Raw genomic sequence first — 24899 nt, forward strand, 5'->3', positions numbered from 1 at the left:
GATTGATGATGTGATTTGCATGTGTTTTGCAAAGTTGCTTCATACAGTGCATCACAAACATTTTGCAAAATAAATGGAAATATGAAAATGCTAATTTGCAGAGGTAGGACTGCAATGTAACTGTAAACAGATAAGAAACCCATTGAAACTATTTTCAGTGGCAAAAACCATGTAAGTGCCACCACTGAAAATTCACATTTAAGTGTATTTCTTGTACAGTATGCATCAGTTCTTAAACATAGGGAGGTCAATATTCAGCCTGTTCCAGGGCAGAGGGAGCACGGAACGAGTGGAGCCGACAGACGCGCGGCACCCCCCCCCAGCGGCGTGCACCCGGGGCAGACCTCACCCACCGCCCCCTTGGTACGCCACTGACTAAGAGATTCCGGTGATACATGCATACTTTTGTGTTTTATAAGTTACATGCATGTTTTGCCTGCCCAGACTCCATGTGAATGCCCAACTGCAAAAGAGGCAGTAGCAAAGATATACATATTCTTAATGAAATCCTATAAAGAGAGGTTTTAATAAGACTCGGTGTGTATATTTTCTTGTGTATATTAAAGGTTTGTGTGTGGATAGAAAGCAGACTGGCAGGTAAGGCTGGCTAGAACCCATCAGAAAAGATACATCACACTCTAATCCCTCAGTGTGTGTTGCTAGGGAGAAGGGTCACAGCCATATGGAAATTATTGAACTTGCTGTGAGAAAGAGGATCACTAACTGTAAACATTTATATATATAAGATGTTTATAGCAGCTGGAAAGAAAAGATTGGCATATGTTTGGAGAAAGGCACATGTTGTGCCAGGGAAATGGAGGCATTTTTGATGATAAGGTAAATACCTCACCCTGATACTTAGGGAGGGCAAATGAAGTGGCCCTAGGGAAGCTAGGCAGTTTTCAGCATGATGGAGGATGCAACTGTTGAATGACAAAAAGGGACTTGGTTATTATTAGAGTTGGATGTGGGTGTGAAAGAAAACCAGAAATTAGGATAAAAAACAACTCCTTTGCTCTAGGGCTCTAATGTACCTAGGGTAGGGCAGTGCACCTTGGGTGTCAACAGCAGAGGGTGTGTACAGAACAGATGGATGCTGACTGCTCTGCCAGTCCCAGGGGGGTGCATGTGCTCTGCCTAGGAACAGGAAGTTGACATTTGAGATGACAGGGGACCAGCAGAGTCACAGTGCATGCCTGCTCCATTCGCCCAGGGGGGTGCCCCACCCTGGGTGCCATATAAATTAGGTACCCTACTGGTCCTCCGATTGATTTTGCTCTCTCTTTCTGCCTGAGAGGGGAGCTGGGAGATTTTCTCTGAGCTGTCCCACTGTGCAGTTACAGAGTTTAGCCTAGGGAGGGCTGGGATTCTAAAGGAACTAAACTAGAGCGCAAATCTGTGTGTCCTTCTATTTGTACTTGACAGGAAAGAGAAGGGAAAAGGGAGGACCTTACGAGACTGGGAGACTGGGCATCTAAATGGCATATAATGTTTAATGTGAGCAAGTGCAAAGTGATGCATGTAGGAAAGATGAACCAGAATTTTAGTTATGTAATGCAAGGTTCCACATTAGGAGTCACTGACCGGGAAAGGGATCTAGGCATCATCATTGATGATATGTTGAAACCCTCTGCTCAGTGTGCGGCGGTGATGAAGAAAGCAACTAGAATGTTAGGTATTATTAGGAAACAAATGGAATTCAAAAATGAGGACATTATAATGCCTTTGTACTGCTCCATGGTGCGACCACACCTTGAATATTGTGTTCAATTCTGGTCACCACATCTCAAAAAAGATATAGTGGAATTAGAAAAGGTACAGAGAAGGGCGACGAAAATGATAAAGGGGATGGAACGACTTCCCTATCAGGAAAAGGTAAAGCGGCTAGGGCTCTTCAGCTTGGAGAAAAGACGGCTGAGGTGAGATATGATAGAGGTCTATAAAATAATGAGTGGAATGGAACAGGTAGAGGTGAATCACTTGTTTACTCTTTCCAAAAATACTAGGACTAGGGGGCACACAATGAAGCTAGAAAGTAGTAAATTTAAAACGAATGGGAGAAAATATGTCTTTACCCAATGTGTAATTAAACTCTGGAATTTGTACCAGAGTAAAAGGGGTTAGCTTAGCAGGGTTTAAAAAACGTTTGGATGGCTTCCTAAAGGAAAAGTCCATAGACCATTATTAAAATGGACTCGGGGAAAATCCACTGCTTATTTCTAGAATATCCAAAAGAGGGAAACCAAAAATGGCTCTACTGTGTCAAATAATATCTTTGTAAAAATACACAAATAAAAATAAACAACACAGTGCTATTGCAACAAAAGAACTATTGACTGTTTGAAGGTGTCTCATACCATCACAGCGACAAGATAATGTCAAAATGCTATATAAGCACACAAGCTTGTGAATTAGTATAATCATAGACCACCTCCTACCAACCTATAGTGCACATTAACTGCATCTGGTGTAAACCTTCATACCTAAGTGTCCATATATTTACTCAAAACTCTTTTTTTAACAAAATTTTGTTGTGCACTACTGCCAAAAATTAAAAGGCTGTTGCAATCAATCTCTTGATAAAGCAAAAATCAACTTAACTTGATAGCTCAAGAAATTATTCGCCGTCTTGATGGGCTGGAGCTTATCGCATGGGGATTGGAGCCTATAGAATTTCCCGGATCCAATCAAACCCATATATGTACAATCTCCGGTATCTCTGTAAGCCCGACAGGACCCTGTTTCGCGGTCGCCTGCTTTCTCAAGGGCCAATATTTCTAAAACAAGGAGAACACAACTTAAACAACGATAACATCATGATTTAAGCCTACCTTCTGTTGTAACTCAAGGCGTTCACTGGACTTACTTCAACAGCGACTGGTACCGTTGTACGACCAGTCAAAATGGCGCTGGCGTTTTAGTTATAAAGTCTATAAACCCCGCCTATCAGGGCATACGTCACAATCAGCTGTTAGTTTAAAAGAAACAGTTCCAATGAAGCTGAGAATTCAATCCAAGCTGTGATGGTATGAGACACCTTCAAACAGTCAATAGTTCTTTTGTTGCAATAGCACTGTGTTGTTTATTTTTATTTGTGTATTTCTAGAATAAGCAGCATAAAATGTATTGTACTGTTTTGGGATCTTGCCAGGTTCTTGTGACCTAGATTGGCCACTTTTGGAAACAGGATGCTGGGCTTGATGGACCTTCGGTCTATCCCAATATGACCATACTTATGTACTTATGAACTTCTATCTCAGGTATCAGGCACCCTACATGCAAGGGATCAACAGAGCTGGCCAGGTCCCAAACTCAGGGATACTCCTGAGGGACTATTACATTAAAGAATAGCACACAGCCAAATTATTATTTATGCATATATGTGTTCACATATGCATTTAATTACTAGAATGCTGGCATTTACCTGTGGACTTGCCACCTACCTTTAGGCAGCTTTTTATAGAATATCTTCTATATGATTAAGTAGCATTGCCTTGAACCTTATTCACTTTTGGGTAGATAATTGTTTTTTGCAGATCATTATTTTCTGTGGGTAATGTCTGTTTTACTCATATAAAAGGCCTTATATAAAACTGCACAGTATCATGTTTCAACATTTTTATTGATGACAGAGCAAAAGAAACATAGCCAACATTATAAACATCTCCAGAAAGCCAAGAATAAGTATCCCACAAGAGCAACAGTTGATAAAGAGCGCCATCAACTTTTAACAGTTCCCCTCACTCCCCCTCCCTAACTTCTGCCAAAAATTCACCCCTACTTTCTGGTGAGATGAGCAGAGTTGAACTTGTAAAACAACAAACTACCCCACTCCATAAAGTTACAAATACAATTTAATTAAGAACCCCCCTCACAACAACCCCCTCACCTGAACAATTGGTGGTACCAACCGCTTGATTTCTTATGGCGGACGGAGACCAAAGAACCTACACCGAACTAAACCCCAAACCACCACCACCACCATTACCCCAGAACACAACCCTCCAAGCTGGAATTATCGGTGTTACAAAACACTAAACAAAAGACCCCAGCCCCTAGGCGACAATATATCAAGATAAGCCTCCCAAGAGGCAAGCAGATGGACTTGATTCCACCAATGCCAGAAGGTCACAGGTAGAGGAGAAACTCAAGATTACAATATACATTTCCGAGCTACCAAGGTAAGCTTACGAAACAACAAAGTGCATTCCTTCGAGGTTCCTCGGAAAATGCCTGGCTGATCTAATACCAGCAATTCCACTGAGCCAAGGATAGAACAACCAAAACTAAATTCCAAAAAGTGCTACACAGAGGTCCAAAAATCATGCAAAAAAAGCACCAATTGCATCCCCACATTTAAGACACAACAGTGAATGCCCTCTCCCCATCTTTGATAGCTAGAGCTGTGAAAGAATTCCTTGTGAATTCTCTGAAAGTAAGATTCCTGAAGCCATGTACCCAAAATAACCCTAGGAATCCTGCTAATGGCAGTTTGTATATCCCAGCCAGCTAAAGCATGTCCCAAATCCTTTGCCCACTTATCTTTCAAGTCTCTAAAAGATAACTTTGGTAGCACCCATTGAAGTGCTTTATATAAGCTGGAAACAGAGATGCCAAGTGCTGCGATACTGTGAAAAAAATTCCCTCAATTTGGCCCCCAAAGCCTTCTGCAGAGTTCCTCTCTCCAATGAAGCAACATAATGTTTAAGTTGACAATGTGCAAACCTTTAACCCCAATGGACCTCCACCCGCTGCTGAAAATCGTCAAATGGAAGAATCCCACCCTCTGCCTCTAAAACATGTTCCAACTGAACTATCCCTTGACGTTCCCAATCCAGAAAAACTGAATTATCCATCCCAGGTGCAAAATCTCCATTCCCTCTAAGCAGAAGTTGGTCTGTGACCCTCGGATTCCCCCCCCCCCAGCAGTTTAATAAAAACATTCCACACATCTCTTAAAGGTTTAAGGAGAACATTGTGCTGCAGCCACCCCGAGAGTCTAGCTGACGGAGAGTGGAGCAGGTAAAGACAGCTGCAAGGGGCAAAAAAATCTTGCTCCCATTCCAGCAGGGTGAACCTTTGCTTCAAGCATACCCAATCTTTCAAATGGCACAGAAGGCAAGCCCTGTTATACCATTTGAAATCCGGAAGACCAAGGCCACCCCTAGACCAGTTGTCCAACAAATGCGACAGCCGTATCCTCGCCTTCCTAGTAGGTTTGAGCATTTATATTTATTCATACATAAAAAATAGTTTGCTAAAATATAATTAGTGTGAATTGAATTTTTGATATAGTTCTAATTATTTCTTTATGTATATTTTTCTTTGTGGGGGGGACTTTGAGTAAATTTTTCTCAGTTCTAATTTGAGAACTAATAGTAGGTGCCAAGTTAAAGAATAAGGGAGAAAACTTGGGCTATTTTCTGAGATATACAGTTTTTAAAAAACCCACTTATGTGGTCAGCATAACTGCTGACTGCATACGTGATTCTGAATATAGGCCTGAAGGTATTTACAGACATAAAGATCAAATATAAAGGGTAATAAATAAGAACATAAGAAAGGCCATACTGAGTCACACCAAGCTCCATCATACTTAGTGTCCTGTCTCAAAAACTAGATCCAATTTCTAATAGCTCTTTTCAAGGGAAAAGAGATATCATTTCCACGTGTACTTGTCTAATCATTTTTTCTTAACTGTTCCTCCGGGAACCTGCCCAGTCCACTTTTGAATCCTGCTTTTTCTGGACATCTTGACTGCATACTCCAGCAACAGATTCCACATCTTAATTATATACTGTGTGAAAAAAAACAACTTTCTCTGATTTGTTTTCCATCTGCTGCTTGCTGGCTTTATGATGTGTCCTTATGTTTTAGTGTTGTTTGAAAAGTTAAACAACTATTCCCTATTTAACCATTTATTTATTGCATTTGTATCCCACATATTCCCACATATTTGCAGGCTCTATGTGGCTTACATTGCTCCGTCATGGTATCACCATGACTGAATAAACATATACAATTAGTAATTATATAAGAAACATGGGCAATATAGTGTATAAAAGTAACATGTATAGAGAGAACATTAATGGAATAACAGATGAAAACTGTACTGTACTAAAGTTCAGATGATGGATCATTATGGTATGTTTTGTTAAAGAGGTGGGTCTTCAAGGATTTCCGAAAGTTGATTAGATCGTGCATTTTTTCATAGCAGTTGGTAGTGCATTCCATAGCTGCGTGCCTATATAAGAAAAACTAGATGCATGTGTCAGTTTATATTTTAGTCCTTTACATTCTACCCCACTCATGATTTTATAAACATGTATCATATCCCTCTCAATTTTCTTTTCTCCAAGCTGAATATCCCTAACCTAGCCATTCTTCATAAGGAAGATGTTCTAGCCCCTTTATCATTCTTGTCTCCTTTCTCAGAACCTTTTCTAGTTGCACTATCGGGCCTCAAATGTGCGCTAAAAAATGGCCTGCGGTATTGTAGACTCGTGTTTTGGCCATGCACAGAATCATTTTTCAGCGCACCTGTAAAAAATGCCTTTTAAAAAATTTTTTGTCGAAAATGGATGTGTGGCAAAATGAAAATTGCCGTGCATCCACTTTGGGTCTGAGATCTTATCACCAGCCATTGACCTAGTGGTAAAGTCTCACGCGTTAACTGGGCGGTAATGACCTACCTGTGTCAAATGCCACTTGGCGCACGTCCGACATATGCATCTGAAATAAAAATTATTTTTGGGATGCTTTACCGCAAGATCTATGCGGTAGCCTGGTTTGTGACTCCATTTTGGTGCGCGTTGGGTGCACGTAGATGCTTAAGCGGCTTAGTAAAAGGGCCCCTGTACCTTTTTTGAGATGGGATGACCAGAATTGCATTAAACAAATTCACCATAGCTTTATAATGATATTCCTAGTTGTGTTCTCCATTTATTTTCAAATATTCCCTATTTGTTTTTTTGGGGGGGGATGGGGGGTTGGTTTTTGGCAGTTGTAGGACATTGGGTTGAAAATCTCAACATAGGCACACTAATAAGTAATAGTTGATTAGCTGGCAAGACTAATGGATTACAAGACTCAGTACCATTATTTAATCTATTATAAATGAATTGCAGATGGGCATACAGATTAAGATGTAACCTTTGTTGCTACTAACTATAATGATGTAGCTAGAGATGCAGAAAAAGGTTCATGGTAGAATATAATAAAAATTAGGTTATTTGCACTGGGTAAAATAGATTTTGGAAAGGTTCTAATTTTGAATATTTCTACTTATAGAATTTAATACGGAATAGGGGAAGGGGGTCATAAGATGCAGTTCTCTAATAAACCCTGATCATAAATTTTAAGGGATCATCAGAAAGTAAGCACAAACTTTGAATCAGAAGGGCTTACAATAATGGCATAAGTAAGATTATGCCTCCAATCTTCATCGGTCCAAAATTTTGTAAAATTTATATATATTTTTATTAATATCCTATAGTCATAACTCTTCAAATTCAATTACTCCTTCTCTTGAGGTATCATATTTATCATTTGTTTCAGTTTTTCATAAAACTTATATAAAATCTCTTAGATTTAGCTTAGCCAATCTGGTGCAGATCAAGCCCAGAAGAGCCTCTGACATAGCTCCATGTTTCGCTTCTAGCTGAGTCAGAGAAGCATGAACTGAAGATCAGGAAATAAAATGAATTAAAATTATCTTCTAAAATATATATACATACACACACACAAACTTATTTCAAGATGATCTCCAAAAGACGTACTATTTTCAAGAATACTGCCTAGCCCACTTCACTCTCACATCAGTATAACTGACTCAAAATGGTGGCAGCATCTGACATCGTCTATAAGAGATTCTCCACCAATCAAATGTAATCAAGTTAAATCCAATCAAGTTCTTCATTTAGCTCCTCAGGGGACATAATAGAAATTTCAAATATCTGGCATTGACCCATATAATTCTGTTTGCGTTCATAATTTCCACCCTCCCACCCACTGCACAGAGAATCAATAACACACCATTTAATGTCTTCAATTAACCAGTGAGCTACAAGGGGAGCTGAAAGTTGTTCATTCTTAATATGAGATTTATGCTCCATAAGACAATTTCTAACAGATTTAGTTTTTCTCCCTATATATATACTTTCAAACAGGGACATATAATATCATAGATGAAATAAGAAGAATTGCCAACAGAATCCATTTTGGCAAACAAACAGCGTTTTTATGAGGAAGTTCCCGTTCGGAACCATCAGTGGTAGAGGCACACCATTGACGATTGCCACAGCCCTTATGGACGCCCCGTTGATTATACAGATGAGTTTTCTTCCAAGAAACAAAATCACCAATAATGGTTCTATTCTTCCGTAGAGCTACAATAGGTAGTTCAGGAGATGATGACAAAAGGTTCAACACATGCCAATAAGGATGAATTATAGCAGTTATAGAAGATGACAAAACAGAATAAGGAAGCACACATGTAAATATGTCAGACTTTGATGCTTATAATGAAGTCCAATTACTTATATTGCTTTTAATGAAGTAACACATTTCGCTGAGCATACCTAGCACATAAATAAGCTTTCCTTATAACATTCATGGGGTAGCCTCTATCTAATAAACATTGTTTAAGATCATGAGATTGATGTCTAAATTCAGAAAGTGTAGAACATATCCTCCATAAACGGCAAGCTCTCTTTCAATTTTCTGGGGTGAAAGCTGTGGAATTGCAGGAGATTATGATTTTCAAAAAAAGTGTAGCCTCCAACTTCCCTGAAATTTGTATACATGAAAATCCCAGAAAGTCAATTGTCATGTTATCATGTCAAAGTAAACTGAAGATTTTTTGTTAATCTCTAGTGTTTAACCATGACACAAACTCTAAAAGTGTATTTTCAGTTCCAGTCCAGATAAAGAACACATCATCCAAAAATCTATTCCAGACAAGACTGAAGGATATAAAGTAGTTTCTTCTAATAAAGCCACATAAATAGTGGCTACCGATGGTGCAAATGAAGCACCCATTGCAATACCATGGGTCTATTCATAGAATTTACCCTCAAACTATAAATATATATATATTTTTTACTTAAAGTTCCCCTGGATGCCCCATTGTATGTACCAGAGATACTGTTCTGGATTCTCTTTCTAAATTTTTAGATATTTTTTTTGAAACCTGTAGTACAACAGGTGGTGTCCTACGTACAGGATACTTATTTTTTGAGAATAGTTGAAGACGTTGAGTTACCTGAAGATTCTACTTGATATCGTCTCACTGTATACTAACATTCTAAATGAATGAATATTATATACCATACAACAAACTAAGGAAAAATGATTAGAGCCTCAGAGAATCCCCACCAAATTTCTTGGATATGGCGAAGCTTGTACTTGCTAATAGCTATTTTTAGTTTGAGGGTAAATTCTATGAATAGACCCATGGTATTGCTATGGGTGCTTCATTTGCACCATCGGTAGCTGAAGATTTTGGATGAATCTCTTGTAGAAATTGTCATTGTTTATTAGTGAGGAACCCCTTTGCTTTGGATGATTTCAGTAGTTGAGAAATTTTTTATCATAATATCAAATGTAGGATCTGTAGTCAGTTTTCTCATTGACCTTCTTTTATTTCATTCACTTTGTTACATCTTTCCACATATTTATGTAAGCATTTATTTACTCAGTGTTTCTAGCTTCTACATTTTGAACAAAGTATACCTAAGCTTGCAATAATTGTGGTATTGGCTGCTACAATTTTGGAAAATACAGTAATAACATCACTTGCAGAAGAACATCTTATCATTTTAAAGGAATATCATTTAGACAGCAAAAACAGACATGTAACATTTATTTCCAAGCAGCTTCTATGGTAGTATTTACACTGGGCTCTGATGGCTACTTTCAAAGGAAATTTTGTTTCTTATGTCATGTAAATGATATTCTTTTACAATTCTAATATTTTCTTGTTAAAATGATGTTTCTGTATTTTGCAGGAATTCAGCTGCTGTTAGGGTATATATTTATGAGTTTTTAATGGACTGAAAAGTAATTTACATATACTTGTTTTCTCCATGTTATTTAAAGGTATCTGAGCTTTTTATGGTTCAGTGAGAAAACAAATAGAAGACTCTCAGATTGCTGTCATTTACTTACGGTCAGTGGCTTAACCAGACTTGGGGTGACCCAGACTTAACATGAGGGGGTACTAGGTGTGAGTAGTGCTTGGTATACTCCTAAATAATACCTTAGCATGCACTTGATGAAGATTTCTAAGTAAACAGTCTATCTTGCATCAAACATCAACTCCGTACATACTTATGGAAAATAGAGGGGCATAATCGAACGCAAACGCCAATCTCCATGGGCGCTTATCTCCGAGAATGGGTCCGTGAAGGGGCGGGCAGAACCGTATTTTCGAAAAAATGGATGTTTTTGAGCTGGGCGTTTGTTTTTTTTAGCGATAATGGAAACTAAAAATGCCCAGCTCAAAAACATCCTAATCCTAGCCATTTGGTCGTGGGAGGGGCCAGGATTCATAGTACACTCGCCCCCCTGATATGCCAGGACACCAACTGGGCACCCTAGGTCAGTGCGGTGGACTTCAGAAAAAGCTCCCACATGCATAGCTCCCTTACCACGGGTGCTGAGCTCCCAACCCCCCTCCCCCAAAACCCACTACCCACAAATGTACAACACTACCATAGCTCTTAGGGGTGAAGGGGGCACCTACATGTGGGTACAGTGGGTTTTGGAGGCCTCCCATTTACCAGCACAAGTGTTACAGGTGGGGGGGATGGGCCTGGGTCCGCCTGCCTGAAGTGCACTGCGGTACCCACTAAAAGTGCTCCAGGGACCTGCATACACGCAGGCCTATAGGACTTGTTGCTGCTGTATAACATTGGCACACCAGTTGACACCTGAAGACTAATCTCTCCGAAAAGGTCCTTTATTGGAATAACCGCGTTTACTCACAGTTAACTGCAGATCAGAGGTTGTGCCCCACTGGCAACGAGTCTCCCTGGTACTGAGATTAGCAGTAGATCAGAGCTGGAAGAATGCTGTACAATGCCCTCTTTCAGCCACATTCAAGGTAAGAACTAAGTTCTCTAACATGGCTAACACAGGAAAGGGAACTAAAACTGGCTTACAAAAATGGCCACTACCGCATGGACTACAACAGGAAACACAACAGGGCACACTCTGACCCAGTAGGCAGGGGGAAAAGCACCATGGGAGAAGAGCCTACCAACTACCAACATCGTGAGACTGTAACACAAGCTAATGAAATCACGGAGCCCAATACCCTACACCCACCACAATGCAATGCTGATGTGACCCTGTAGTGCACCCGAGAGCCACATCTGACCCAGGGAAAGGCTGTGACAGGATTGAACACATTCTGCTGTCATGGAGGTGGGTATGGCATTTGAGGCTGGCATACAAGCTGGAAAAAAAGTTTTTAAAGTGGGATTTTTTTTTGGTGGGAGGGGGGTTAGTGACCACTGGGGGAGTCCGTGGAGGTCATCCCCAATTCCCTCCAGTGGTCATCTGATCAGTTGGGGCACTTGTTTGGGACCTGTTCGTGAAAAAAAAAGGGTCCAAAAAAGTGATAACAACAGCATTCAGCTGACACTTTGGGACTTATAATCCCACCCTCCCACCCCACAACCCACCCACCCACCCCAGGGTTTGCCACTCATTTATAGACAAACCAGTCCTCATTAACTTTCCCCAATCATACACAGCCAGTCTTGCAGGCTACTACTCCAACATAGTACACCTGTTCATACCCATTTCAACCAATCAGGATGACTTTTATTCTCTGCAATAATTGTGATGCTTTAGTTTCAAGGCCAATCATCTGGAGACTTAAAGCTTGTCCTATCTGTCTTCAGCTATCTACTTTAAAACAAGAGCTCTGTAAAGTAATGCAAGAATTAGATGCAATTAAAGCAACTTATAGGACTGTGCAGAATCATAACTTCTCACCACTGCCTCAAAGAATAAAACCACATAACAGATGGTTCACAGTAGGCTCGGGCAGACTTCATCATGTGACACAGAAGCATCCGCCCGCACAAGTGTTGCCACTACAAAATTCTTTTGCTCCACTACAGCACTCTGATGTTCCTGAAAATAAAACTAAAGTGGAAAAAGAAGAAAAAGCAAGGAAGAGGGAACAAAAATATGAGAAGGTACCCAAAGAGAAAACACCCTCACAAATCACTAAAACCAAAACACATACTAGGAAATGTACATGGAAAGCGATGACCACAAATGCTCGCAGTCTAAGCAAGAAAATTCCTGACCTTCAAGCCCTGATTTTGGAGTCTAACTTGGACATAGTTGCAGTCACAGAGACATGGCTCAATGGTTCCCATGAATGGGATGTAAACATACCAGGCTATAATCTTTTTAGGAAGGATAGAGAGGGACGTATAGGTGGAGGAGTAGCTCTGTATGTCAGAAATGATATCGCAGCGACTGAAATGACAGGGAACTGGGGAAAGGAAGAAGCGATATGGATCACCTTAAAAAGAGAGGATAGAACCTTGGTCCACGTGGGTGTTGTCTATAGACCCCCGACACAATTGGAAGAACTAGATAAAGATCTGATTGCTGATATTCAAAAGTTGGGGAAGAAAAGAGAGGTGCTGTTGTTGGGAGATTTTAATCTGCCGGATGTAGATTGGAAGGTTCCGTCTGCAAAATCAGAAAGAAGTAGAGAGATTGTGGATGCTTTCCAAAGTGCTCTGCTCAGACAAATGGTGAACGAACCCACGAGGGAGGGAGCCACGTTGGATCTGGTGCTAACAAATGGGGATAGTGTGTCAAATGTCCGAGTGGCTGCACACCTGGGAAACAGTGACCATCAAACAGTTTGTTTTGATGTAACGGCTCATGTGGATGGCGGCCACTCTAAACTCAAAGTCCTCGATTTCAAGCGAGCTGACTTTAACAAAATGGGAGAATACCTGAGGAAGGAGCTGATGGGCTGGGAGGACATACGAGAAGTGGAAGGACAGTGGTCCATGCTAAAAGAAGTCATAAACAGGGCCACAGACCTTTATGTAAGGAGAGTAAATAAAAGCAAGAGAAAAAGGAAACCAATATGGTTCTCAAAGCAAGTGGCTGAGAAAATAAAGATTAAAGAGTTAGCGTTCCAGAAATATAGAAAATCTCAAGAGGAGGAACACGGGGAGGAATACTGGATGAAACTGAAAGAAGCCAAGAGAGAGGTACGTCTGGCGAAGGCGCAAGCGGAAGAACAAATGGCTAGAAATGTAAGGAGGGGAGACAAAAACTTCTTCAGGTATATTAGTGAAAGGAGAAAGACTATAAATGGAATTGTGAGACTAAAAGAAACATCAAAACGCTATGTAGAAAATGATGAAGAAAAAGCCAATTTGCTAAATAGATACTTTTGTTCTGTTTTCACTGATGAAAACCCTGGGGAAGGACCGAGAGGGACTGGCAAAAGTACACCTGAGAAGGAGGTGGATAGAGCACCATTCACGGAAGAGAGTGTGTATCAACAACTTGGAAAGCTGAAGATGGACAAAGCCATGGGGCCGGACGGGATCCACCCCAGAATACTGAGGGAGCTCAGAGAGGTTCTGGCGGGTCCTCTTAAAGACTTGTTTAATAAATCCTTGGAGACGGGAGAGGTTCCGAGGGATTGGAGAACGGCGGAGGTGGTCCCTCTTCACAAAAGTGGGGATAGGGAAGAAGCTGGAAACTACAGGCCGGTAAGCCTCACTTCGGTTATTGGAAAAGTAATGGAAGCCATGCTGAAGGAAAGGATAGTGAATTTCCTGGAAACCAATAAGTTGCAGGATCCGAGACAACATGGTTTCACCAAAGGGAAATCGTGCCAAACGAATCTCATTGAATTCTTTGACTGGGTGACGGGAGAATTAAATCAAGGACGTGCTATGGACGTCATCTACTTAGATTTCAGCAAGGCTTTTGACACGGTTCCCCACAGGAGGCTCTTAAATAAACTAGACGGCCTGAAGATAGGACCCGAAGTGGTGAACTGGATTAGGAACTGGTTGACGGACAGACGCCAGAGGGTGGTGGTAAATGGAGTTCGCTCGGAGGAAGGAAAGGTGAGTAGTGGAGTGCCTCAGGGATCGGTGCTGGGGCCCATTCTGTTCAATATATTTGTGAGTGACATTGCCGAGGGGTTACAAGGTAAGGTTTGCCTTTTTGCGGATGACACCAAGATTTCCAACAGAGTGGACACCCCGGAGGGTGTGGAAAACATGAAAAAAGATCTGAAGAAGCTAGAAGAATGGTCTAAGGTTTGGCAATTAAAATTCAATGCGAAGAAATGTAAAGTGATGCACTTGGGGAGGAGAAATCCAAGGGAGACGTATGTGTTAGGCGGGGAGAGTCTGATAGGCACGGAAGGGGAGAGGGATCTTGGGGTGATAGTATCTGAGGACCTGAAGGCGACGAAACAGTGCGACAAGGCGGTGGCAGTAGCTAGAAGATTGCTAGGCTGTATAGAGAGAGGAGTGACCAGCAGAAGAAAGGAGGTTTTAATGCCCCTGTATAAGACGTTGGTGAGGCCCCACCTGGAGTATTGTGTTCAGTTTTGGAGGCCGTATCTTGCGAAGGATGTTAAAAAAATGGAAGCGGTGCAAAGAAAAGCTACGAGGATGGTATGGGATTTACGTTCCAAGACGTATAAAGAAAGGCTTGCTGACCTGAACATGTACACCCTGGAGGAAAGGAGGAACAGGGGTGATATGATACAGACGTTCAAATATTTGAAAGGTATTAATCCGCAAACGCACCTTTTCCGGAGATGGGAAGGCGGTAGAACGAGAGGACATGAAATGAGATTGAAGGGGGGCAGACTCAGGAAAGATGTCAGGAAGTATTTTTTCACGGAGAGGGTGGTGGACGCTTGGAATGCCCTCCCGCGGGAGGTGGTGGAGATGAAAACGGTAACGGAGTTCAAACATGCGTGGGATATGCATAGAGGAATCCTGTGCAGAGGGAATAGATCCTCAGAAGCTTAGCTGAAATTGGGTGGCGGAGCAGTTGAGGGGAAGAGGGGGTGGTGGTTGGGAGGCGAGGATAGGGGTGGGCAGACTTATACGGTCTGTACCAGAGCCGGTGATGGGAGGCGGGACTGGTGGCTGGGAGGCGGGAAATACTGCTGGGCAGACTTATATGGTCTGTGCCCTGAAAAGGACAGGTACAAATTCAAGGTAAGGTATACACATATGAGTTTGTCATGGGCAGACTGGATGGACCATGCAGGTCTTTATCTGCCGTCATCTACTATGTTACTATGTTACTATGACCCAAAATCGCGGTAAAAACGCCTTTTTTTCGATTATTAGCTAAAGACGCCCATCTCTCCTCGGCCGATAACCACACCCCAGTTCCGCCTTCACCACGCCTCCGACACGACCCCGCCAACTTTGCCCGTTTCCGCGACGGATTGCAGTTGGAAACGCCCAAAATCGGCTTTCGATTATACCAATTTGGGCGCCCACGGGAGAAAGACGTCCATCTCCCGATTTGGGTCGCAATATAGGTATTTTTCTCTTTCGATTATAAGCAGGTTGGGCTCCTTTCACAAAGCCTCGGCAGTGATACCCAGCACGGCAAATGTGACAAAGCCCATTCAATTCCTATGTGTTTCCTCGCATTTACCATGCAGGAAACACTATTGCAGTTTTGTAAAAGGAGCCTTTTGGAAATACTGACATTTTAAAATAAATTTGCATTATCCCGTAACTTAAACTTTGCCATTACAGTAATTTGAGTATGGTCAACATCTCAACAAGAATCACAATATCCTGCAAAATAATTACCACAATGGTGCATATCCTTCAACTTTGCTTTATAACAAATATTAAGCACCTTAATAAACTGTATTAATAAATCAGGTAAATACTTTTGAAGTAACAGTTTAAATATATAGCCTAAAATCTAATATGAAAGATACTGATCCCTAACACTGCACACTGGACTATCAAGCTGTTAATTTAAACATATATTTGGCATCCACAGAAACACCCATAGCTCCTCTGCAAAGCAGAAAAAGGGCATTTCCCCAGTAACTTGCCATACAAAAAAAGTTGAATTTGGTGTAATCTCAGTAAAAACATAGATCCTTTCCAGTCCGAAGCATACTATGAAGTACCTGTAATACAAAGCCTACAAAAATCACTCAGGACCATTGAGCTAATCTACTTTACCATAACACCACTAACTTACAAAAGTAGCGCAACAAGGACCCTACCTAGGATAATACAACACAATAAATATTGCAGTCAGGCCTAGAACATCAATACACCTATTGGGAAACTGAACAAGCTGAATTATTACAGAATCTTAAACAGAAACTTCATGCAAACAGACTACCTGGCCTCAGTCACAAACACTGAATACAAATAGACCCTTGTCAGGTACAAAATAAGTGACCACAAATTCTATTTGCTTTCTTAGCCGTTTCCACACACTGAGCAGAGGGTTTCAACGTATCATCAATGATGACACCTAGATCCCTTTCCTACTGCTAATGTGGAACTTTGCATTACGTAGCTATATTCTGGGGTTCCTCTTTTCCACATGCATCACTTTGCACTTGCTCACATTAAACGTCATCTGCTATTGGATTCCCAGTCTTATAAGGTCCTCTTGTAATTTTTCACAATCCTCTTGCGATTTAACAACTTTGAATAACTTTGTGACATCAGCAAATGTAATTACCTCACTAGTTATTCCCATCTCTAGATCATTAATAAATATGTTAAAAAGCAAAGATCCCAGCACAGACCCCTGAGGAACACCACAATCTACCCTTCTCCACTGAGAATACTGATCGTTTAACTCTACTCTCTGTTTTCTATCTTTTAACCAGTTTTTAATCCACAATAGAACACTACCTCCTATCCCATGGCTCTCCAATTTCCTCTAGAGTCTTTCATGAGGTACTTTGTCACATGCCTTTTGAAAATCCAGAAATACAATATCAACGGCTCAGCTTCATCCACATGTTTGTTCACCCCTTCAAAGAAATGTAATAGATTGGTGAGGCAAGATTTCCTTTCACTAAAACCACATTGGCTTTGCCTCATTAATCCATGCTTTTGAATATGCTCTATAATTTTGTTCTTTATAATAGTCTCTATCATTTTGCCTGGCACTGACATCAGCCTCAGCAGTCTATAAGTTCCTGAATCACCTCTGGAACCTTTTTTTAAAAATCGGCTTTACATTGACCACTCTCCAATCTTCCGGTACCATGCTTGATTTTAAAGCTAAAACAATAGTTCTGCAATTTCATTTTTCGATTCTGTCAGTACTCTGGATTGAATACCATCCAGTCCAGGTGATTTGCTACTCTTCAATTTGTCAAATTGTGCCATTATATCTTCCAGGGGGAGGGAGAATGTAGATACAGAGGGTAGGAGAGGGCATTAGACTTTGGGGGGGGGGGGGACGGATGGACCTGCTTTACTTTATGTGGGCTGAAGTTGATATTCAGCCGGGACTCACTTAAGTGTCTTGTTCGCGTCCCAGCTGAATATCAACCAGGACCTGCATAAGATCCAGTGATCCATATATGCTCTCCTGGCCACAGATAGCCAATGCTAGTGTCCAGACATGGCCTGGCATTGAATATCAGGACATATTTCAGCCTATGGTGCTCAGAGTTTTAAAAAAAATGCTCACTGCCGCTGGCTAAATATTAACCAGACAAAGACTCACTTGCTGCTGAAAAATGTCACCACCTAAACAGTATGCAAGCTCTTATAAATCTTAAGTAAAGAGCCCCTTGTTTAAAAAAGTTACTTATTATGAAAGAGGAGGAAAAAGACTTCAGAAGCTCAGTTAGAGTGCAATTATATTGTATATACATGCCCCCCCCCCCAATTTTTCTTTGACAAGGCAAATCTTGGACTTATAATAATTGAAATTGCAAGTATGATTGATAAAGCCTTTCCTCAAGGACAACTTACTAAGGCTGATCAAAAGTTTTTGAAAGTAAAATATCCTAGTATCCCCTTAGAGCCTGCTGAACAACCCCTGTATCATGGCATGGTCCCCACATCCAGCCTCCCATGGCAGCACCAGACCCCCAGAGTAACCCACCCTAGTGCAGTACAGATCCACCTAGCATGGCACAGATACCCCATCAAGGAGCCCTCCCCGGTTTATTTATTTATTTATTACATTTGCATTCCACATTTTCCTGCACAGCAGTAGGCTTAATGTGGCTTACAGGTTCTGGAGAGGAGAGTACCAACTCCGGGAATATACACAGAGTGGAAAATAGAGTAACAGTAGGTGCAAGGAAGCTGATAAGGTTCCGGAAAAGAGAATACAACTCTGGGACGAATATATAGTAGCATATAGAGAGAAGTAATCCCAATGAGGCTGACCCAATCCCCAGCTTACTGATGGTCCCTGGTATCTAGTGGGATGCTTACTCTCTCCTGCCTCATGTCTTTGCCTAATCAAAACGGCCCCTGAGACCTCTAGAAGTAATATCATGGTAATACGTATATGGGCAAAATGTTAGATGTGTTACTCCTTTGCTATTCATTAACCTTTTTATTAAAACTAATACTTTTAAAGTAATTATAACATAGTTATTTCCCACATATTGGTAGCTAAGAGTTTGGAAAAAGCCAAACTATGCTGATAGAATGGCTTTCTAGCATTTGGGAGAGTCTCAGTATGTAGAAGTTACCTGTGAAAGGTAAAGCAAAACACGTCTTTAAGAAAGCACAGACCCCACTGTTAGATTTTAGTGAATCTGCTTCTAGGTATCATTTGCCTACCCAGTCTGAAACATTTCTGTACAAGCCTGGTTGTTGTTGCAAAAATTTCTTTCTTTCTTTTTTTTCTCTTGATTCCAATTTCTATTTTTATTTATTTATTGTGAACATTTATATCCCACATATTCCCACCATGTTTCACTATTGTTGGTGAATGTTTTCTAATAATCTCTTTTGAAGTGTTAAAATTATCCAGTCTCTGAGTTGTGTCTCATTTGTCCAACTCTGCATTAGCGGTATAATAATTCTATGTAATAGAGCTTAGAGTTAAAAATTATGGTAAATGGATTTTTATGTGTTAATCTTCTTTGTACCAATTTGGATTTCAATTTTTTAAAAATCCATTAAAAAGATCAGGACTTAAAAAAAATCAATTCCAATTTCCATAATTTCCTGGTTCAGATAACTTTTAACTCATTAAGGGCTCCTATTACAAAGCTATGCTAGTGATTCCAGTGCAGCAAATGCGATGAAGTCCATAAGACTTGAATGGGCTTCATCTCATTTGCCGCATTGGAATCGTTAGCGCAGCTTTGTAAAAGGATCCCTAATTATCAGATTTACCCTTGCGTTCTAAATACTCAGATTTTCACTACCTTCAGATGCATACTTCAAATATATACGTTTGCATGAATCCATACTAATTCCAGAAAAGTCAGATTTTTTTCAAAAGTCTGATCTGAATTAGCTGAAGATGAATTTGTCTGAGGAAACTTGAATGAAATATTCACATACTCAAGTCAAGTCTGAGAAGTATTTTCCATCCTTAGTATTACAATCTAAATACACCATTATGGCCTTTATTTTACAAGCATCCCCATGTCTAAATGTCAGATGTAAACACCTGGAGAGAGTCAAACATTTAAATGCCATTTCAGAACAAGGGCCATTCACAGATAGGGAAGCTATCGTTTACATAGCAAGGGGGTATGGAGAGGGCAGGGAAAGGAAGTGGTCTTAGTGGGCCCAAAACAGACACAGGTTCACTTTTTCACATAGGGAATCCATATCTGTACTGAGCAGGACTGCCGAGGGAGGGACGAAGGGGGGCAAGATTCCCAGGCTTGGCCTCTTAAGTTGGGCCTGGTGCCACAAGGCTCTGCTCCCTCAGTCTGTCTCTCTCCTGCTCCTGTGTGTCGGGATCCGGGTGATTACCTTAATGCGATAACCTGGTTCCTGGCTCAGAGGAGAGTGACAGACTGAGGCAGGAACGGATACCAGAAGGTAAGGTAATGGAGGCAGGGGTGGTGGCAAGGTAAAGTAATGGAGGCGGGGGTGGTGGCAGCCTGAGTGGGGGGGGGGGGGCACAGATGTGGTGACCCTGCCCCGGGCCTGGCTTTGTCAGTGGCCCTGGTACTGAGAAACCAAAACGTTGAAACTTACACCTGCTTTCATTCACGTCTGAGATAGGAGAAACTGTAAACAGCAATATCTGGAGTCCTCTACATTGTCAGCTCTCTTTCCTACCCTGCCAATCAAGTCCCCATACTGATGCCATCTTACTCCCTTAGAGCTTTCCTGAAACAAACCTTCCATCACAGCATATAGTCCCTCCAACCCCTCTATTGCAGCACCCATCCCATACTCAAGTAATCCCCCCCCCTGCAAGGCACAGACCCCCTTAAAGAACCCCACTTCCAGCAGAACACAGACATATCTGAATCACATTCCTGGTGTGACACAGACACCCCTCAAATCCCCCCCCCCCCCCCAGCAATACAGACATCCCCAGAGTCATCTCTTGGAGAGCTACAGAGCCTCCTCCAGGACCTCCCCTAGTGGAGGAGGCCCCAACATATGGGCAAGAGCCCAACACATGGCAGCCTTTCACCATACTAACTCCCCTTCCCCAGGGCAAAGCCCCTCAAGCATGGCCCCCTCCTAGTGGGTCCAAGAACTTTAAAAGATAAGTTTTAATGATTGGTCTTAGAATTTATATAAGATATTTAAAAGTATTTTGTAAAAAAATGAAAAAGCATTATGAAAAAGCATTACTAAGTAAATGGAGCTGATGACGATGCAAGCAAGCCACAGGATATATTACTGTGTGAAATGAGTTGCTGCTGAGGCTCTGTGTTGATGTTATCCAATCACTTTTACGAGTTTTGGAAACGATATTCAAGCACTGAGCTGTTATTACATGACTCATAGCTTGTGTGTCACATGGTACTGTATTCAGACTAAAGCAGGGGTGTCTAACTTCGGCCCTTGCCTGGTCGGGTTTTCAGGATTTCCCCAATGAATACGAATCAGATATATTTGCATACAATAGAGACAGAGAGTGTATTCAAATAGATCTAATGCATATTCCTTGGGGAAATCCTGCAAACCTGACTGGATCGCAGCCCTCGAGGACCGAAGTTGGACAATCCTGGACTAAAGCTTCTCCTTATTGTCCTGGTTGGGTGGAATCACCTAGTGCTAAATAAACTGCACTGTCCACTACTGCCCTCTGTACAAAAACAGGGAAAACTCACTTCTGATGAAATTTAATTGCCCTTTTAAGAAAGCTCCCTGCCAGATGGTCAATTTTTATAAAGCTTTTGCTGATCTTCTTATACTAAAACTAAATATAATTTATTATATTTTTATTTCTAGTAAATCTGCCTTGGGAAAACCTATATAGAAGCTTGTATTACAGTGCTTCAATATCATTGAATAATGCGGATAATAAAAATATTTTTAAATTGTTTGCAACTTACTTAAGTACCATAATGCCATTCTTAATCCATAGATATTAAATGGGATTTATAAGGCCATATGGCAACAGACAGTGGCAGGTTATTGTGTAATATTTTAGTCAAGACTAATTATAGTGCCCCTCCTATGATTGCCCTGTCATTAGATGGTAAAAAAAAAGTGTTTGATAGGGTCAAGTGGTATTACTTATTCATAGTATTGTAATATTTTGCTTTGGGCCTCTCCATCACTCACATGATTAAGATTCTATACTTGGTACCCTGAGCACATATATGTGTGAACAAACTCTGCTTCAGACCCTTCTTTCTTCCTAGAGGTGCTAGGCAAGGTTGGCCCTTGTTCCCTTTATCATTTAATTTTGCAATAAAACTTTTGTCTCGTACAATTTGGCAGGATAATGCCATTATATGTGTCTACATCATGGCTACCGTTGAAATGTAAGATATCAATCTGTGCAGATGATATCATGGCTTTTTGGATACAGCTTCACTCCCTAGATTCCTGCCCCTTATTGATGATTTTTCTGAATTTTCTATTGCCATTAAGAGGTGAATTCTATATATCGTACTGAAAAAAATTGGTGCTAAAAAAGTGCTATTTTATAAGCCACACTTAAAATTAGGCATAGTTTATAGAATAGCGCTTATGCCCAGGAATTGCGCCTAACTTTAGGCACAGCCATTTGCATCAGCTGATACATGGTACAAGTGTACATGCCTAAATTAGGAGCATATCCCCCTTATTATATAACAACGCACCTAAATGCAAGGAACGCCCCATTCCGCCCACGACCCTCCCATTTCTGTGCCCCCCCTTTTTTTTTACTTGCATATAAAATCCAGTTAAATCTAATTAGTGCCAATAATTGCTTGTTAAAAAGCCAATTGTTGGCGCTAATTAGTTCATTATTCAATTAAATTGCACATGTGAATTGGGGACTTCCCCAAATTTTCATACCCAATTTTTGACAGCTTTTATAGGATTAAGGGGTAAGTGCTGCCATTAAATCATTTCAATACTCATGAGGCGCTTTCTGAAACTCCCATAAAAAGGAATACAGATCCTATGGAATATGGGTTAGTTGTCCTGGTCTCATTTATACCTTACGTGGTGGGGCCATCTGGAGGTCATTAAAATGGTTGTAGCCCTTAAGATAAATTACATTCCAAGCATGCTATAAGTTCTTTTATGCCCCACCATATATCAGCAGCTTGAGAAACTTCTAGTTAAATTTTTGTGGAATAACAAAATCCCTTGGATTGCATTAAAAATACTAAAACATAGCAAATAACTAAGTAGCCTTAAATTTCCTGATTTTAAATGGTACAACCAAGAATTCCTGTTAAGACATGGCTGTTAATCCCATCTGATTACATAAAGAAAGAGATACTCAGGCTCCATATGTCTTACCCTGCTTGGCAGGTATGTATATCCCTGCTAGAGTGTCTGTCAACCCTATAGTAGCTGCCCCTAGAGGAAGCTTTGAAACTAACCAATGGGTTTCATTCTCAACTCAGATTTATTTATTTGGATTTTGCTCGCACCTTTTTCAGTAGTAGCTCAAGGTGAGTTACATTCAGGTATACTGGGTATTTCCCTGTCCCTGGAGGGCTCACAATCTAATTTTGTATCTGAGACAAAATGGGAGTTATGTGACTTACCCAAGATCACCAGGGGGCAGTAGTGGGATTTGAACTGGCTACCTCTGGATGTCAAGACCACTGCTCTAACCACTAGGCTACTCCTCCATGGCTGTGGAATATCCCCAAGTTTAAAATTCAAAATAATCCTGTAGAATTGGTGCACTAGTGTACAGGTGGGATATGGTACACTGATCAATGTAAAACCTTTCCAGAATTAAGACAGGAGTTTGGATTGCCTCAGAAATTCTATTATAAGTTTTTGCAACTAATGCATTATTTATAGGCTTCAAGATTACTTGACTTTATAGATGCAGATTGGGAACTTAAAAGACTTTTGTGTCCATTACGCAAGGACATCTAAAGCAGCCTGCACTATATATAACTGCTTGAAGCAACTGCAAAGGGAATCCAAGCTGGGAAAATGATTGCAATGTCACTTTAACAGCAAAAACAAAAATGGTCACTGATCTAGTGAAAAACTCCTGTCTTTTATTGTCATCGTCCTTGACTCAGTCTTTATCCTTTCTAGCTCATAAAGCCCTGTGGACAACTATTAAGATTTCTCAAATTGCTGGTGAGAGTATGGCAACCTGTTGGTCCTGTCAGACCAAACAGGGTTTTGACTCATCTACTCTCTTTCTGTCTAAACCTTTCGGATTATTGGCAACAGATTTGGAAATGAATCTGTGATGTGCTTCAGATCAATGTAAAATTAACATACTGAATAGTAATTTGGAAGTCGTTGTCTCCCGGGTCATCTTTATCAAAGGAAAATGCTGCTATGTTAGCTATTTTACTGGCTATTGCATTCAAAGTAATACTAATTGACTGGAAGGACAACACTAAGATTGATTTTAATATTTGGTGACACAAAGTCTGCCAGTTCCAAAAGTATGAACGAGCAGCTTCTATTAAGGGTGATCAATTGCTTCAGCATTATCAAACCTGAGACCTTCTGGATAAATATCTATCAAAGCAGTAAATTCTTAACCTGTGACTTTCCTATTGTGTGACTGATGTTCTGTATTTGTCTCTGATTGTTGTTGTAGTTGTACAGTGGTGTTCTTTATTGGGTAAATATTCAATGAAAAGACTGAAACACAAAAATGCAATGATTACCATTACCCTGTCTTTGAGGGGAGAGAGGAAGGAGATCGAGATGAAGGGGGAGGATAGGTGAAGGGGGAGCAAATACACTCACCAGGACAAGAAATGCAAACAGGGCTGCCTAGCATACTTCAGGGCATGGCTGCAAACCCCCATCTTGCTGCACAATAACCTCTTCCCCCACCATCATGGAAGCAGTGTATATAGAACCCACATAAAAGTACAACACATTGCGGTAGATGGTCAAGGAGGTGCAAGTGGGAGGAATATAGCGAGATAGGTTGTCCCATCAATAACTATGCCCAAGCTAGCAGAGCCATCTCTGTGACGCATATGCTTGTGTGATAGGGAATATTAATAAAATGGGTCATATTACTCTCCAGCTTATTGAATTACATTGGCTCCCGGTTATGTGGTGGGTTGAATTTAAGATATTTTTGTCGGTATTTAATGCTTTGCAGGATGATACCCCAATTGCTATTTCTAAAAGTTTGAAAATTTACTTGCCCAATAGGAATTTAAAATCTCAAGGAAGATTGCTATTAGATGTACCCTCATTCCATCAGGTTCAACTAAAGGAGGTCCATTCCCAGGTGTTCGTCATTGCTGCTCCAACTACGTG

Source organism: Microcaecilia unicolor, chromosome 6 (assembly GCF_901765095.1).
Source record: "Microcaecilia unicolor chromosome 6, aMicUni1.1, whole genome shotgun sequence".
Classification (NCBI taxonomy): domain Eukaryota; kingdom Metazoa; phylum Chordata; class Amphibia; order Gymnophiona; family Siphonopidae; genus Microcaecilia; species Microcaecilia unicolor.